Source organism: Castor canadensis, chromosome 15 (assembly GCF_047511655.1).
Source record: "Castor canadensis chromosome 15, mCasCan1.hap1v2, whole genome shotgun sequence".
NCBI classification, from domain to species: domain Eukaryota; kingdom Metazoa; phylum Chordata; class Mammalia; order Rodentia; family Castoridae; genus Castor; species Castor canadensis.
In genome coordinates this window covers 9,828,037-9,845,170 of record NC_133400.1, presented here as the reverse complement: position 1 = coordinate 9,845,170, position 17,134 = coordinate 9,828,037, and the positions used below count along the sequence as shown (strand labels likewise).

At 41.9% G+C, this 17,134-nt stretch overlaps 1 long non-coding RNA gene across 1 annotated transcript in view; it reads right to left on the bottom strand.

The window, feature by feature from the left end:
- The window catches only part of LOC109685570 (uncharacterized), a 229,554-nt gene that overhangs the window by 101,489 nt on the left and 110,931 nt on the right, over window positions 1-17,134 (bottom strand). The window contains exon 5 of the long non-coding RNA XR_012441885.1: window positions 12,517-12,588. This is a non-coding gene — a long non-coding RNA (uncharacterized lncRNA). The remainder of the gene's footprint in view (window positions 1-12,516; window positions 12,589-17,134) is intronic.

Here is a 17,134-nt window from a genome sequence, read left to right as displayed (position 1 = left end):
TCAATTCACATGATAGGCAGTAAACTTACTAAACTCCACAGTCCAAGTAAATGTGTATTTTACTAGATTTCATAAGTTAAAACATGTTTGATGAGTCTATAATTCTGAGCAAAGGCACTATTAAATTTTTTCAAAGAATCTCTGGGTTTTAGGGAGATTTTGATGACATTGTAAAAGACAGAGGAGGTTGAATTCATTTGTTCACTCACTCTGTAAACATGCATTGCTTAATCTAGTTTGTGTAAGGCACTGGGGTAAGTATGAGAGGTTCAGAAAGCAACAAGACTGGAAGCTTCATAAAACCCAAGATCTTTCCATCTTGTTAAACAGACAAACTTAAGTAATTCAAATAATTTTGGCTTAGGAAAAGTCCTAAAAAAAAAAGAAAAAAAATCTCAAGGTACTACAACAGAGCTTTTGAGGGGAGGAAGAGGGGACATGGGATAGAATGATCTTTGGTGAAGATTAGACAGTTAAACTGAGAACTGAAGGTGGACAGGGCTCAGGTGTCTGGAAAGCCAGATGCAGGTCACAGAAAGCAACATGGTGAGATCAATAGGAGTGAAAGAGCCTGGTGAGCTGGCTGTGGGAACCAGGGAAGGGTAAAGTGAAGCAAGGTTGGAGAGCAGGACGGGGTCACATGAGGCCCTATGGGTCCTGGTTCAATATTACTCCAACAGTAGTGGAACAACCATTGGAAGTTTCTGAATGGAAGAAAATCATAATCAAATCTGTCCCCTACAAAGATCACTCTGGCTGCTGTGTGGAGAATAAATTAAAGAGGACCAGGTTACAGGCAGAGGGACAAACACGATATGTCACATGGAGTGAGGCAGTCATGAAGGGGCAGCAATAAGGTTGTTATTGACAGGCTCCTGGTTACATACCTGGCAGTGGTGCCTCAGTAGAGGACAACTGTCTGTGTGGACCTCTGGGAATACCTGCACACATCTCTGTGGTCACAGATGGGGCTGGTGCTATTGGCATCTACTGAGCCAGGACCCAGTACTGTCCTCCACCATGAAGAATTATCTGGCACCAAATGTCAACAGTGGCCAAGGGGTGAGGAACCCAGGAGAAAAGGTTTGTCGAACTTTTAATTCTTCTCCTCCAAATCTAGTCTCTCTCCCATTACTTCCTTGTAGCACAGGATAAGAAAAGAATTCTAATATAATTCTAATCCTTATAAGTCAAACAGAAGAAGGAAAGTGTGTGTGGTCACTGCTGTATGTATGTCATTATGTCTTATGTGCACTATCTCAGTTCTTTTTTTTTTCAGTGCTAGGGATTAACCACTGAGCTGCAGCCCCAGCCCTGGCTTTCTTGAGACAGGGTCTCACCACGTAGTTCTGCCTGGCCTTCAACTCAGGATCCTCCTGCCTCAACCAGATTGCCAGGATTCCAGGTATGCACTACCACACCTGGATTATTTTATTTTTTTGCAGAAGCCCTACATAAGAGGTACTTTTGTTATCCGTCCCCCAATGGCAAAAGGGGAAACTGAGACCCTTTCAGACAAAGCAACGTTTCAAAATCACAGAGGTGGGCTTCAAACCCCAGGTCTCCTGACTCTGAGCATGGTGCCCTGTCCTAGATTCCATAACACCTCTCAATCTGCTAGGGCAGGGAGCCAGGAGGCAAAACAGTAAGTTTGCTATGGGATGGGACAGGTTCTTCCCTCCCCTTCTCATATCTTGCCTGAGAAATGTAAAGAACTTAGAGCAGAGGGCTGGAAGAATAATCAAGCTGTCTGGCTTCCCAGGCACCCAGAGGACATGAGTTAAAAGTCCTAATCCTCTTCCCCACTGTCACACTCTCCATTCACTGCAGCCCAGAGCCCCTCTCCTGCAGAAGTCCAGCCCTCTCACCAGGGCTGGCAGAGTGGCTCAAGTGGTAGAGTGTCTGCCTAGCAAGCCTGAGTCTCTGAGTTCAAACCCCAGGACCACCACCACCAACAACAACAAAGAAGACGACAGCCCTCTCACCAGACAAAAGGTGAAAGGTCAACATATTTGACAAACAACATATTTACCCATCAAAAAAAGAAACACCATGAGGAACCAATGAGATAATAATACAGAGGTAACAACCTCTTACAAGTGTTTATTTGATGCCTACTCTCTAAGACTCAGGACGTAGAAAATTCAAGACTGAGAGGCTGAGAAAGAAAAAGTGATTGAGCAGATTCTTTCTGCTCCTAGTAAAGTCTTTTCACACATTGTACTTCATGGCAATCCCAGTGCTGGGCTCTAGACATCAGGAGAAATAAAACAGATGCCTGACCTCAAAGGCATCAGGCCTGATAAAGGTATTGATTAAGAGTTCACTCCCAGAGCATTGAGCTGGCTGGAGAACAGGCAATGTCCCAGAAGCTTACTGAATGAACAAATAAAATGGTATAAAAAAGCAAGCACACCATTCAAAGAGTACACTTAGAGCTGGGTGTGGTGGTACACGCCTGTAATCCCAGCACTAGAAAGGTTGAGGTACAAAGATTGAGAGTTTGAGGCCAGCCTGGGCTACAGAGCAACATGCTATCTTTAAAAAAAAAAAAAAAGGACAATTAAAGTGCCAGGAAAGAGAAGGTACAGAAGTGAGTAAAAGACACTCTCAGGAGAAGAATCAGAACAGCTTCCTGGGCAGTTAGGTCTTAGCTTCACTGAGAACTCCACCTGTGGGCTCAAGCAGTTCTGTGTCCTGGCAGAGGAGAGTTAGTTAAAGTTCTGCAGGAAATGGCTTTGGAGAGTGGGGGGATGATTTGTCCAAAGGCCAGAGCCATCGGGGAAGCCAGACATGATAGATGGCAAGGACCAGTCAGGAACCAATCACAGAGACTGTATGTGGAGTCCTTTGTTTATCTTCCCACTAAGACTCTTAAAATTCTTAAGGCAGGTACTTTCAACAGAACAGGATGCTGAAACTGCCCACCTTGATCCCAGCAGGTAAACTGTAGACCCAGTTAGGGCTCCAGGGACCCTTGGCTCAGCCTTTGGAGCAGGGGTCTGCAAACCCTAGCACCAAATCTGATGTGTCACTTACTCATAAAAATAAAGATTTGTTGGAACACAGACATGCCCGTCATCTGCACACCGTCCATGACTGCTTCTGTGCTGCATCAGCAGAGTTGAGTAGTTGCCACAGAGACCACAAGGCCCACCAGGGCTAAAGCATTTATCATCTACCCATTCACAGAAGAGCATCTGCCCACCACTCTAGCCCTGGCTGTCTTGGCACACATGGCCCAGTGAGCTCATGGCTGGATGGACCCATCAGCCCAGGGACTGTCCCCAGCCCTTGGACACTGCCAGCCTTCTGTCCTCTAACTGGAGGTGTGGAAATCAGAACTCAAGGGTCTTCCCAGGACGTAAGCCCTGGAATAGAGCACGTCCCTCGAGAGCCTGAATTCCTGTGGCATTTCCACTATTATTTTGAAAACACCACAAGAACTCATTTTTCATGCTATTTCAGCTGAAAACAGCCATGGCAGCCCTGAGCAGGCTGGGGCTGGGTTTGGAGAGAGGGAGCAGAAGCGTGTTTGTGCAGCGGGGCTCAGCCTGCCATGCCCCAGGTTGCCTGGCCCAGGTGCACTGGGCACAGGCCAGGCTTTCTTCTGGGATAGTGAGCCCAAGGAATGAGGAGGAGTCGAGAAGAGGAAAGGTGCCTGACTGGAGAGGGGCCTCCTCTAATCTGAAAAGCATGGAAACACAAGTTGGCCTTCACACATTCACCTTGTTCGACAACCTAACATGGGTCATTAGTTGAAATAAAATGAAACCAAATGCAATCCAGATGTTCACATATATTTCCCTGCACACAATTCATAGACAAATCACCGAATGAAAATGCACCAGAATGTTCCCCATAGCTATTTGCAGGGCGTGGGTTTACCTGTCTCTATCTCAAATTCTTGTTTTGGCATTTTTACTTTTTTTCTTTTGGGGAACTTAGTCATAAAGCAAAAGCTTTGTAAAAGGCAGGTAAATTATAACTTAAAATTGTTTTCTGTTTGGTCCCCATAAGAATGTAAACTACACAAGAGACCATATCTGTTGCTCAATGGAATAACTTTGGTTCCAAGAACACAGCCTGGAGCTATTAAGTGGTCAATTAATAGTTGTTTATTGAGTAAAACACTTACATTTTTATATATGCCAGACGGCCCACAATGAACATACATGACTTAAATGCATGTTTCGATCAAGTCAAGAACAAAACCTAACGTGTCCTTAGTATACATTTTTTGAACACCTACTGTGTGTCTACACTGCCCTTTTTCCTTTGCCTCCAGGATGCCTTATAAATGTTCAATTAATACCTCATGAATATTCCTGACCACACAGATTGCACAAACCATGAACACTGCAATTACCACTTAACTTTGAGAATGGTATGTGAAAACAAAAGAGAAACTACTCATCTTTAACAGATTAGCTGTTCCAATGAGCCTATCACCACAATCCCCAAGATTCTGCAATGCATTTTCCCAGGAGACAGTAAAATTGAATTGCAAGCATAGTGCAGAGAAGTATCCGACATTGTTTTTGGATAAGTTATCACAAGTCAGCATTTACAAAAGCATCTAACGTCAAGCCTGGCACCAATATGCCTCATCCCATTCACTTCCATTGACCTACCAAACTGTGAAGGTCAAGGGCAAAGCACAAACTGAACTTGAGGGAGTTGGAAAGATCTTTTACAAAATGTCTGAGAGTTATAAATTAGTTAATGAAGCATAGTATTAGGCATAAGATGTTGAGACAGACTTTGACTCATTTTTTTAATCCTTTTCACAAACACATTAGAAAATCTTTAAAGACCACTCCTTAAGGTTGAGTGAGAAAAGATGTCAGAGAATAGCCAAGATTGCAAAATAATGGCTGGGCCAATCACACTGCTGGAGGCTGGCTCTCTGGAAAAGCAAGACAGGAGCGTGAATACAGTTATAACCCCCCAGCTCTGAGTGCTAACTGCTCAGTCCACTCTTCATTATCAAAGGCACTTATGATGGCTCTGTTGCTATCTACCTCCCCTCTGCTACCTGAGAAGTTGTTCTGTAGTTTAGTGGGAACTGTAGGATGCCTTCAGAAAGTGAAATAAGCATTCTTAAGACAATATCACCTTCCATTAGCCATGTTCCAAACTATACAAAGAAAGAAAAATGTTAGATCTACACCATATTAAGTAGTAGAAGAATCCTTTCACCCCAGAAAAGACAAAAGGAGACAAACCAAAATGGCAGCCTGACGTCACTATTATCATGCTCTTTGAGGAGGACTGCTGAAGGTAGACTATTAAACATTATGTATTTATTCCACAAATAAATATTAATTATGTGCTCTGTGACAGACCTAGGTGCCAGGAAGAAAAAGATTGAATACTGTCTATGTTTAACAACAAGCATGATTATCTTCTGGGTTTGTTTTTTGTGACTATGACAAAATACCTGAGAAAGCAAGTTGAAGGAGGAAGGATTTATTTTCCATGATCTGCTTGCTCCATGGCCGTGGGCCTATGGTGAGGCAGAGCATCATGGCAGCAAGTCGGCATGGTGAGCAAAGTTGCTCACCTCCTGATGGCCAGGAAGCTGAGAGGTTGAGCAGGAAGGATCTTAGGCAAGATATAGCCCCCAAATCACCACTTCCTCCAGCTAGGCCCCACCTCCTAAAGTTTCTACCACTTCACAAAATGGTACCACCATCTGGGGACCACACTGTCAACACATGAGCCTCTAAAGGATATTTCATATTTAAACCATAACAGCTGCTTAGGAATGTGGCAAGATTTGATCACGGCCTTCTGTGAGCCCAAGTTCTTAAGTGTTTGATGAGTGTCATTTATACTCAGTGTATCTATGATGCTCCAAACTCATACAGTGTACTTCTATAGCCATCATCAGAGTCACATAAGGCAGAAAAAGTCTTGCCTTTACTTCTCTGTTTCACATATAATAGAGTGCCACTCAGCAGATGCAATTAGTACCATTTTATAGAAAGAAAAAGTGAGGTTGGCTGTAACTCAGAGAGTCACACTGGAGTTGGGTCCAACCCACCTTCAGGTCTTGCTCTTTCCTGTAAACTAAAGGTCACTTATACATGCAAATGCCTGCAAGGGTCAGGCCAGCCACAGGGTGTGCTGGGTCAGGTTTACCCCACAACGGCAACTTGAACTTTATTTTGCTTTATATATAGAGAGAGACATTTTGAGTATTAAACCCACAGGTGAATATTCCACTTTAGCAAAAAAATGCTACAAATGCTTTTCATTTTTCTCAACAAAACATAGCCCTGTGTTGATTCCCTTAGATCCATAGGTTACAAGAATTACTTCACTCCCATTTCAACATCGCTGTAAGACAGAATCAGCATCACCATGAACAGAAGTGGAACACCGACCCTTTCCCACCTCCACACTGAGCAGAGGCTGTGGTGGGGACAGGACCATGGGACAGCCTTAGCTGATGTCACCATACAAAAATTAAGCCGAGTGTCGCCAGAACTTCTGATTGATCAAGCAGAGTTATAAATCTGGATTGGTATACAAAATACCAACATTTCAATATTGGTAATCAATTAAAAATTTCTAACACCATCTATGCCAATATTTTCCAGGCTAAAGAATACATATTTTAGTTTAAATGTGGAATCAGTCTCTAGTTTACAAATTCTGAATTATTCCCAGTGTTCTTTTTGATAAACACCATGCATATTAAATAACATTTTAGCGTATTTATTTAGAATATCTGTCAATGGTCTTTTTCTTTCAATCTTTATAGATATGTCATGAAAGCAACTACACAGAGAAGTAAAAAATGTGCTTCTATCAAATGGCCTCATAGTCCAAGCACCAAGTATAATATGTTTGTAACAATTGTTTGATTTGGGATGGGTTTTTGGGGGGCAGTACTGGAATTTGAACTCAGGGCCTCACGCTTGCTAAGCAGGTACTCTACCACTTGAGACACACTTCCAGTCCTTTTTGTTTATAGATTATTTTTCAGATAGGGTCTCATGCTTTTCCCTGGGCTGGACTCAACTGTGATCCTCACGAGCTCTGCCTGTGGAGTAGATTACAAGTGCACGCCACCAAACCCAGCCCTGTTGGTACAATTGTAATAAAAAGAGAGAGGCCAGGGGTCTGGAATGTAGCTCAAAAGTGGAGCACGTGCTAAACATACATGAGATCATCCCCAGCATCTCAAAAAGAAAACTTGAAGAGAGGAAGAAGTCGTTCTAGTCTTCAATAACTGTCAGAGAGGAGAGGAGACTTTACATTGGATTTTAGAGAATGGTTCCAATTTGGGCAGAAAGATAAGTATCAAATAAGCAGGTTAGGAAGAGATGAAGCATAAACTGTACTTGGAGATTCAAAATGAGCCAGTATTGTTGAAGGGAAAGTGGATATCAAACCCAGAGAGAGTAGAGAGGATGACAAGGAAGTCATGGAAGGTAAGGTCGGAATGCCACATGGAGACAAATAATCCCGCATGCAACAGGACAGGACATGGTCTACTCCACACCATCAGGTTAGAGGGGAGGCTGACCTCACAAGAGAGGACTTGAGCTGCTGTCTTTCAACATACCCTGCATCTAACATGGCACATACGGGGTACACGGTGTCCAATAAAAGTTTAAGGTTGAAATGAGGCTACATAGTTGAAAGGCATTTTGACCAACACAAAGTGTGCAGCATCTAAGGATTACTAATGTTGACAAAGGACATTGACGTAGGACTCCTAAGCGCAGAGTAGTGCACCAAGGGTCTCTGTAATCATTAACATCATTGCCAAAGGTCAAAGGCACTTCCTTCTCACATATGAGGAGAAGCTAGCTTTAAACCAAAAGAAGAAAGAGAACAGAGGTTGATATGCTGTCCCTTTTGGATGTCAAAGTCAAGAGACATGCCCTACCCTGTCCTGACAGCCTTCTCTAATTAAAAAAGCAGTAACTCAATATAAGAAAGCAAGAAATTCTACATTCATCAAAAGCTATCATTTCTCAGGCCCAGTGCTGACACCTATAATCCCAGCACTTAGGAGACTGAGGCAGGAAGAGCGTGAGTTTGAGGTCAGCCAGAGCTGCATAGCAAAGACCTGTCTCAAAAAACTAAAAGTTATTCACTCTCAGTTTCACGACTACAAAAGCTTTGGAATAACAGACCTGAGTTCAAGTCCCAGGTCAGCCACTGACTAGCTGTGCCACCTTGGACAAAGTACCGAGCTTCTCTGAGCCGTCGTAGAAGGACAAGGCATCAAAAAGCAGAAATCTATCATGTATGACTTATGAGGATGTCAAGAGTAATGTCTACAGAAATCTAATTACCCTCATGTAAATTCCAGATCAGAGACAGATCTCATTTCAAGGAGACATCAAAAGCCAAGGGGCTGATTTCTGTTGAGTTGCAAATCCCACAAAGACCTCATCAGATTGTAAATTGGTTCTTGATATTCATCTATTTTCTGACTCAACTTAAGTGCACTGTGTCACCTTTGCACGTTCATGTTTCTCTCAGCAGGGTAATATATATTCATAGATTGCCACAGCTGTCCCAACCACATGAAAGACCCAGACACTCCCCAGTGACCTGCTGGCACAAGGTAGTCATTCATCAAATGCTGGAAGCCCAGCTCCAAGCACACATGAAAGGTTAGCCCTGACTTTTTTTCGTTGGTAGTTGCTTTCCCTCTCTGCAGTCATTTGATCAGTCCAAAGCTTTGCACTGTTTACAGAGGTTTGAGAGTCCAGCCTTTTCTTCTTGTTGACTTGAGACACTTGCATCATTAATCTTAAATTTTCACGGGAAACTTCAGCCAACAAAAGGAAATGTTGTCTTTTGCCCTATGCCTTAAAAGTCCCGATGGATTATACACCTCTAAAAGGAGCCTAGGTAGAGAGGTGTGTTAGGGAAAGAGTGGTCATTATCCATCCTGTGCAAAAATTCAGCTTGCTTCTGTGACGTCACCTGTCTTCTTGAGAGCAGCCACCTGTGATTAGCAGACCGCAAGCGTTTAATAAGAAAGTAGCAACGATTGCTATTATGCATTTAATTTGGTTATGGTTATTTCAATAACTGACATCCTTGAAGGGAAAAGAATATGCGTCAGAGATAGGGCATAACTTCTGAAGAAAATAACACTATTTTTGTTACACTTTCAGTTACAACACTCTCTGAAAATGGAAAGTTTACATAATTAAGCAAAAAGCCAACTGACATATCTGTGTGATTAAAAACTCACTGTGACGTAACAATTTTAAGTATAATGCAGGAACACCATATTCTTTAATGTGCTCGTGCCATACTCCAGGCACTCCATTATGTTTTCTATGACAGTTGTTCTTCACTGTTTGTATTATAACTGTGTTAATAATGACCATTCAAGGGGTACTTTTCAAACACTTCCCAATAATATGCATTGAACTTAGAAAAGCCAGCTATCCTATTGATAACCCTAATCTCCAAGAATTTGCTAATTATTTAAGACAAACCAATCTATAAGGCAGATTCAAAATTGTGCCAATCCATTGACAGATATAAATATTTGGATGCCAATGAGATAAAATTAAATCTATGCTATTGGTACAGAAATGCTGGTACACACCCATAATCATAGCTACTTGGAATGCAGAGATTAGAAGAACTGCAGTTTCCCTGGGGAAAAAGTTAGTGAGACCCCATCTTAACAGGCAAATGAAGCACATCTACCTGTAATCTCAGCTATACAGGAGGTGTAGGTAGGAAGATTGTGTTAGAAGGCTAGCATGGGCAAAAGCACAAGACCCTATCAGAAAAGTAACTAAACCATAAAAAGGGCTGGAGGCATGGCTCAATTGGTACAGTGTCTAACTAGCAAGTATAAGGCCCTGAGTTCAAAACTCCAGTACTGTCCAAAAATTAAAATAAATAAATAAAATCTGTACTGTTAGGAAAGAAAAAGAAATCCTATAAATATTTTACCCCAACGTGCAATAGGTTAGATTCATTGAACATGTTGGCATTAAATTCCTAGACTGGTTTAAAAAGTTTTGTTTCAGGGATTCCTGCATAAATTAATGAAGAATATTCTGGTCATAATATGGGTGACCCTCTGATGGAATATTAATAAACAATGATATATTATACCTAACAGAACTTACCAGAATTGCTTTTATGGGGAGGGCCACTTTTACCTGGCGCTCAGGTGTGACGCAAGGAAATTGAAGACTCCCTGGTTTGAATGATGCTACAGTATGGCAGGGGGCGAGGTCCACACTGGGATGATGAACACATGGTGATATTGATAAGATGTTTTAGAAAGGGAAAATCTCCCTGGGTGGGATATCAGGCTGATGACCTCAGGCAGTGGCTATGAATTTATCTCTTGAGCAATGGGCACGCCATACTAAATTGGAAGAAATGGTGGTCTTCTAGTATGCCTGGGAGATAATTAGAGGACTGGTCCACTTGCAGGGGACACATTTATTGGAGGTAAGTGGGGGAGAGGACGGGAAAAGAAGGTTGGTTGTGGCACTTCAAGGCTTTATTCTATAGCCAATGGGGATGGCATTTAAGGATATGATGTTTTATTAAGATTACTACTTTCAGGTATCAGTCTGATTGTGAAGTGATGGGGAGAAGGAGGATTTAGGGACAGGAAGATTAGTTGAAGGAACTACCTTATGTGTCTAAATGAGTGAAGAAATAATATGACATTGGTAGAGATTGTTTTTGGCAGTACCATGAGTTGAACTCAGGGCCTGTACTTGCTACACAGGTGTCTTACCCTCAGAGCCACTCTTCCAGCCCTTCTTGTGTTGGCTACTTTTGACCGAGGGTCTTACTTTGTACCCTTCACTTGCTAGGCAGGCGCTCTACCACTTGAGCAATGTCCTGAGTCCTTTTGCTTCAGTTATTTTTTCATTTAGGGTCTCACATAGTCGTTTTGGCCAGCCTGAGCCATGACCCTTCTACCTACACCTCCTGTGGAGCTGGGAATACAGTCTATGTCCCCAGGCCCAGTTTGTTGAGATGGGGGGGGGTCTCACTAACTTTTTGCCTGGGATGTTCTCAAACCACAATCCTCCCCATTCCTGTCTCCTGAGTAGCCAGGATTACAGCAGCAGTGAGCCACTATGCCTGGCCTCTAGAAGTCTTTCCCGTATAGTTCGTTTTCTCCTGCTTCCCATGAGCAAAATCACATCTGTTTTGGTTAAAGTATAGGCAATAATATCAGAATTTCTGGTAATAAGGAGGAAACACAGTCCACCATGCCTCATGCTGAATATAGCAATAAAGCATGAATATAAGGCATAGGACAGCTATGTGCAGACTCCGAGGAGCATCTCGTGGCACACAGATAGAAGAGAATACAAGAACTTGAAGAAGCACTGAACCTGCAGTGGGGTTTCCACCTTGCTTTCCTCTAGTGAACCTTCACTGAACTTCACACACTATACCTTGTCATAGGCAACAGAGCAGAGGCACAGAAAACCACAGAAGTGGGGAGAACTGAAGAGGGAACACTAACGCCAGAAGAGACTATGGAAATCCCCATTTTATATGTTTTTTTCTTTCTCCTCCATGTTTTCTTGTTTCTTGGACAAATGAAAACTGCACTATTTAATGTGTACATCTTGATGAGTTTGGGATAGGTGTCCATCTGTGAAGCCATGGCCTTCATGAAAACCACAAACATATCCATTATGTCAAAATTTCCTCCTGTCTCCTTTATTATTTTATAAAAATAAGTTTTGTGAGGGTATCAGAAAAGGCCAATTATAGGAGCCAAAACTCTGAGGGAGAGGAAATTCTCTCTCTGTTCACTGGAGTTGCAACCCTAAGAGGGTGAGACAAACCTTCAGCTTCCATTCTCTGTCTTTCCACCATTGGCCCCTGACACAACAGGTTGACTAAATCCATTTTCTAGTCAGAAGACTAAGGCCATAAAATATTGAAGATATGACAAAAAGCAAGGAACTGAAGAAAACAAGTCCATAAAAGTGTCTATGGACATTTGGCTCACTCCCATCAGCGCATGTGCAGATCTGATCCTAATCAGAAGAATACTAACAACCTTCTGGGACCCAGACTGGCCCCTAAGAGGAGCAGGGATCCTAATAGTTCAGAAAAAGCTTTGAAAGCTGAAGAACCATCAGAATCAAAATGAACTAGGGACATCAAACATGTCTGCTACTTCCTAACAGGAAAATATCAACACTCTCCACAGTGTCTCAGAAAAATCCAGAGTCTTACTGTAACATTAGAAGTTTTCAGGAGACCATCTAGAAGTACTCAACATATGAGAAATCAGAAAAACCTAAACTCATCTGGAAAGGCAACCCAGCAGACACATGCACATTGGCCTAAGACAGACGTGAATTCACTGACAAAGACCTTTCAAAACCTAGTAAAAATGCTTGAGCAAGCAACTAGAAACACCTTTAAAATCAAAGGAAAAACAGGTCATCCCTGCAAAGGAATTGAAGATATACAGAAAATTCCAAAAAAAATTTAGAGCTTGAAAGCAACTGAGATAAAACTCACCAGAAGAGCTTGATAGTAGAGTGAAGATGATGAAAGAGCCGGTGAACTTGAAGATAGTCTTAATTATCCAATCTGAAAGAAAGATCAAAAGACACTTTAAAAATAGCAGAATCTCAGGGACCTATTTGACAATGACAAAAGATTTTTTTAACATTCCACACAATTGAGATACCAAACTCAGTGTTTAAAATCTTTGAGGAATAAAAGTTGAAAACCCCCTCCAAATTCAGTGAAAGACACAAGTCTACAGATTCCAGAAGCCAAGTATACCCTAAACAAAATAAATCCACACTAAGATACACCATATCAAACAGCAAAACACTCAAGACAAAGAATAAACTCATTATCTGTGGAGGAAAAGCAGTTGAAATGATTACAGATTCCTCATCAGACACGAAAACAACCAGAAGGATATAGTGCAACATTTTTCAAGTGTTGAAATAAAAGAACTGTGAAGGACTGGAGGTGTTGTCAGTGGTACAGTGCTTGCCTAGCAAGCGCAAGGTCCTGAGTACAAACCCCAGTATCACACACACACACACACACACACACACACACAAAGAAGAAAAGAAAAAACAATTGTGAATGTGATTGCAAAGTGTACATCCAGCACTAAGTGGCCTGAAAGAGTAAAGGTGAAACTAAGACATATTCAGACTACCCTAACCAAATCCCTAGAGGAATTTCCTTAGAAAGAAGGGAAATCATACCAGAGGGAAATTTGAAACGATGGCAATGAAGAAAGAATAAATATGATAGGTGATCCTTCTCTTGAGGTCCTTAACATACATTTGAAGGTGGAAAGCAAAAAATAAAATATTGCCTAATGGAGCTTTCAAAATATTTAGATATGGGACAATCGTAACATAAGGGGGAAATAAGAACATACTTATGGTAAAAATGATAAAATGTTTACTGAAATTAGTAAAATGTTGATTGTCAGTAGATAGTAAAAAGCTAAATATGAATATTATGACCCTTAAAGCAACTACTTAAAAATTGTACAAATATATATCATCAAAAAACAAAAGATATATTTTTTCAATGTCTCAATAACCCCAAAATAAGCAGGATGGGGGAAACAAAATAGACATGGCCCTTACTTTAACAACACAACTGAAAAAGCAATATTAACATTTTATAGTAAAACTCTGAAAACATAGGACAAAGTACTGTAATATAGATGAACACTGGTGACCCATGAATTCAGGAATGGCCTCAGTGAGGAGATGAGCATCATGGGAGAAGTACAGCAAGTCCCCCAGGACAGAATGGCTGGGCAAACACCCAAGACAGGAGACATCTTTAGGGGAACTGAAAGGCTATAGCAGCTGAAGGCAGTAGCCAGGAGCATGCCAGGTAAAAGAGGGGAGAAGGAGAGGAACTGGATAAGGCCTGGTAGGCCATAGTATCAGGCTTGAATTTGGTTCTAATGCAGTGAAGCGCTGCAAAAGGCTACACAGAACAGCAAAGTGTTACCAGGGAGACGCCTGCCCAACTCCACCGAATATGGGGGTCCCCCAGGGTTCTTCTGAGAGTCACACAGCAAGACAAGCAAGGTCCCAAGCAAGAGCCAACCTTCTCATTCTTTTGACAGCTGAATGGTTAGCCTCCCTGACCAGACTTGTGTACAAATCTGGATTACATCTCACAGTCAGAAGCCTTATCTAAAAGGCGACAGCTGAAGTTTGATCTTTGGCCTAAGGGGAGAATTAAAAGGTGTTTATGTTTCAGAAATAATCAGAGTCAGACATCTCAGAACTCAAATTCTTTGTCAGCCTATCAATATTTATGAATGTGTAAAGTTTCCGTCAGCCCCATTCCACAATTTCCATGCATTGCAGGTTGGGAGATGTTTGACCTTGGAGATAATAGCTCTTCACGCCAGCTCATTTCTCACTTTATGGAGCAGTTTATTTAAAATTCTGACCCATCTCTATGAAGCCACTTATGCTCATCTTCCTTGCTGAAATCAAGCAGAGTGAGGTCTCCTTACATAGGACAGACCTTTCAGGGTTGAATAAAGCAAGGTGCACCTTCACTCATACATAAGCCACGAATGCTGTATACTACAGCCAATCAGTTTGGAATGAAGGCAAGACAGGACTTCAGACTAAAAGATCTGTAGTCATATGAACTTGACTTTCAGAGGCTTCTTTTTTTTTTTTTGTCTTCAGAGGCTTTAGTTTTATTATCTACAAAGTAGTCATTGTACCTGTGTGTATGCATATGTGTATACTTACTTACATCTGTATGTAAGTACACGTGTGTGTATATCAATATGAGTGTAAATATGCACTATGTTCACATGCACACATAAGTGTACTTATTTTTAGGTACATACGTGTATGTACACAAAGGTCAATTGCTCTAGAGGCAGAACCTGACACAGGAATTTTGGGGGGTGTGAGTGACTGAGGGAGTGCTGTTTAAGGCAAACATATAGAGTGGTAAAAAGCAAGACATGGAAGGGGAAAGTGTTGATATGGTCACAGGTGAAGTGTAGCCTTAGCCTAAGTCATAAGAAGAGAACAGATGGGCCAGAATCATAACACGTAAGTTGCATCTCAGAATATTCCGCCCCTTGTAAAAGAGGACCAGCCTTTTTAACATATTATTAGGATCTCAGCCACCCCTACGGTGGAGTGATAACCTCTCCTGGGTGAAGAGACTACTTTCAGGTCATGATGATGTCTTTGGAGAAGAAGGTCAGTCATGACCATTAACAACTGATATTTATAGTAGTTGGGGGACAGGCACACTGGCCCCAGAAAAGAGACCTGGAGAGGGTACCAGCATATATGTTATATATGAATAAGAGTATACACACACACACACACACACACACACACACACACAAATACATGGAGAAGGATGAGGAGGAGAGAGAAAGAGAAAGAAGGAAATTGAGTTTCATGTCTTCCATTGGCTTACAAGGTTATTCTGAGAACAAAACAACTTAGCTTGAGGAAATACTAGAAATGTATACCTCTTGCATTCTCAAGTCAATCAAAGCTTTCCTGACTCCACTTTGCTAGTCCCTATGCATTACTGCAATCACCCCACCTAGTTTACCTGTGACCAAAATGGCCATCAGATGCCTCCTCTTTCCAAGGCCTGCATGTCAACTTCCTCCCCTGACCACCCTCCTTATTTCACTGGGTCACAATGTGAGACACCAATAATAGGGAATGACACCTGAGCACAATACCCACTTTAGGAACCAGTAATAGAGGGTTCAAATCCTAACTCCCCATTTAACATATGTGGCCTTTGGCAAAGTCAAGACCTGTCTAAACTTGTTTTCCTTTTCTGTGAATGTGAGAGCAGCTACCAGTGTCAAGTTTCACTATACAGGAAAAGGGTTTTGAAAACCACGGCTGTGTGTTGCGGATACTTATGGTCACTGAATTCAGGAACACATTTCCATCACCGCCAGGTTAAATGGATCCTGTAACATCCTTGAAACCTCAGGACTCTATCAGCAAGGAATGAATCTACTGGCATTGAAAGAAAGCAAAAAGAATGCATAAGTCTTCCACTGAACAAATCTAACATTGAAAAAAGGAAAAGCATAAAAACGGAAGAGGAAAAAATAAATCCCAGGCAATGAGCCAAATGCCCTGGTAACACAGCTGGATGCAGGAACAAAGGCTCATCTATTTTTAGTCTCTATTTGGGGATGCTGATTTCTGGTATAGAATCCTCTGACTATAGCGTCTAGAATTATATTCTGCCCTCCCACCCTTATTCCACCAGAAACAGTAATTCTGCATGGTTATTTCCAGGTGTACCTCAAACCAGACAGGCATTTTTGGTCTTCTAAACAGGCCATCCTGGAACTGGCTCTAATTTCAACAGTCGTGAAAGTCTTCACTTGTGGTGAGGGGCAGTCTTTGAATCTTCCATTCACCAGGCTGCTCCGTGGTTTTCTGGTGCCGGTTGGCATCCAGCACAAAGCATTGGCGCCATTTTTATTTTTTCCAGAACAAAACACAATTCCATCTCAGCAGCTCACATAGTGTAGAAATGAAGTTCATAACCTATTCTGGTTGCCTATTACTGGCAATGACAAGCCAGTTCAAAACCCAGTGGCTTAAAACAACCATTCATTATTTCTCCTGGTTCTGTCCCCATTAAGTGGGCTTAGTGGGAGAGTTCTTCTGCGGGTCTTTCTTGGGGTCTTTTGGGTCACTGCACACAAATGTCATCTGACTGCTCAACTGCGATATTGGTTGTGGTCTTAGACCATCTCCTGTCTGTGTGGTGGCTCAGAAATCCCCAAGGTAACATTGCAAGAGGGGAAATGTTGAAGCTCTCACATCTTTTGGGTGCCTGTCCTGGAAACCGCAGAGCTTCACTTCTTCCACATTTGTTGGTTGAAGTAGGCATGAGCCAGTTTGGCTTCTAGGCAGGAAAAGATAAGCTCTACCCCTTGATAGACAACATAAGGCACACATACACAGACAGCAGATAGGTTAGGGCCATCTTCAGAGACCACTCACACATAGCCCAAAGCTGAAAATATGTAAGAGCTTTTCAACTTATGGTTTTTATAACATGATGGGTTTTCTCTGCATGAAGGAGCTTATTCCAGGAAGCCAAATGTCCCCCAATT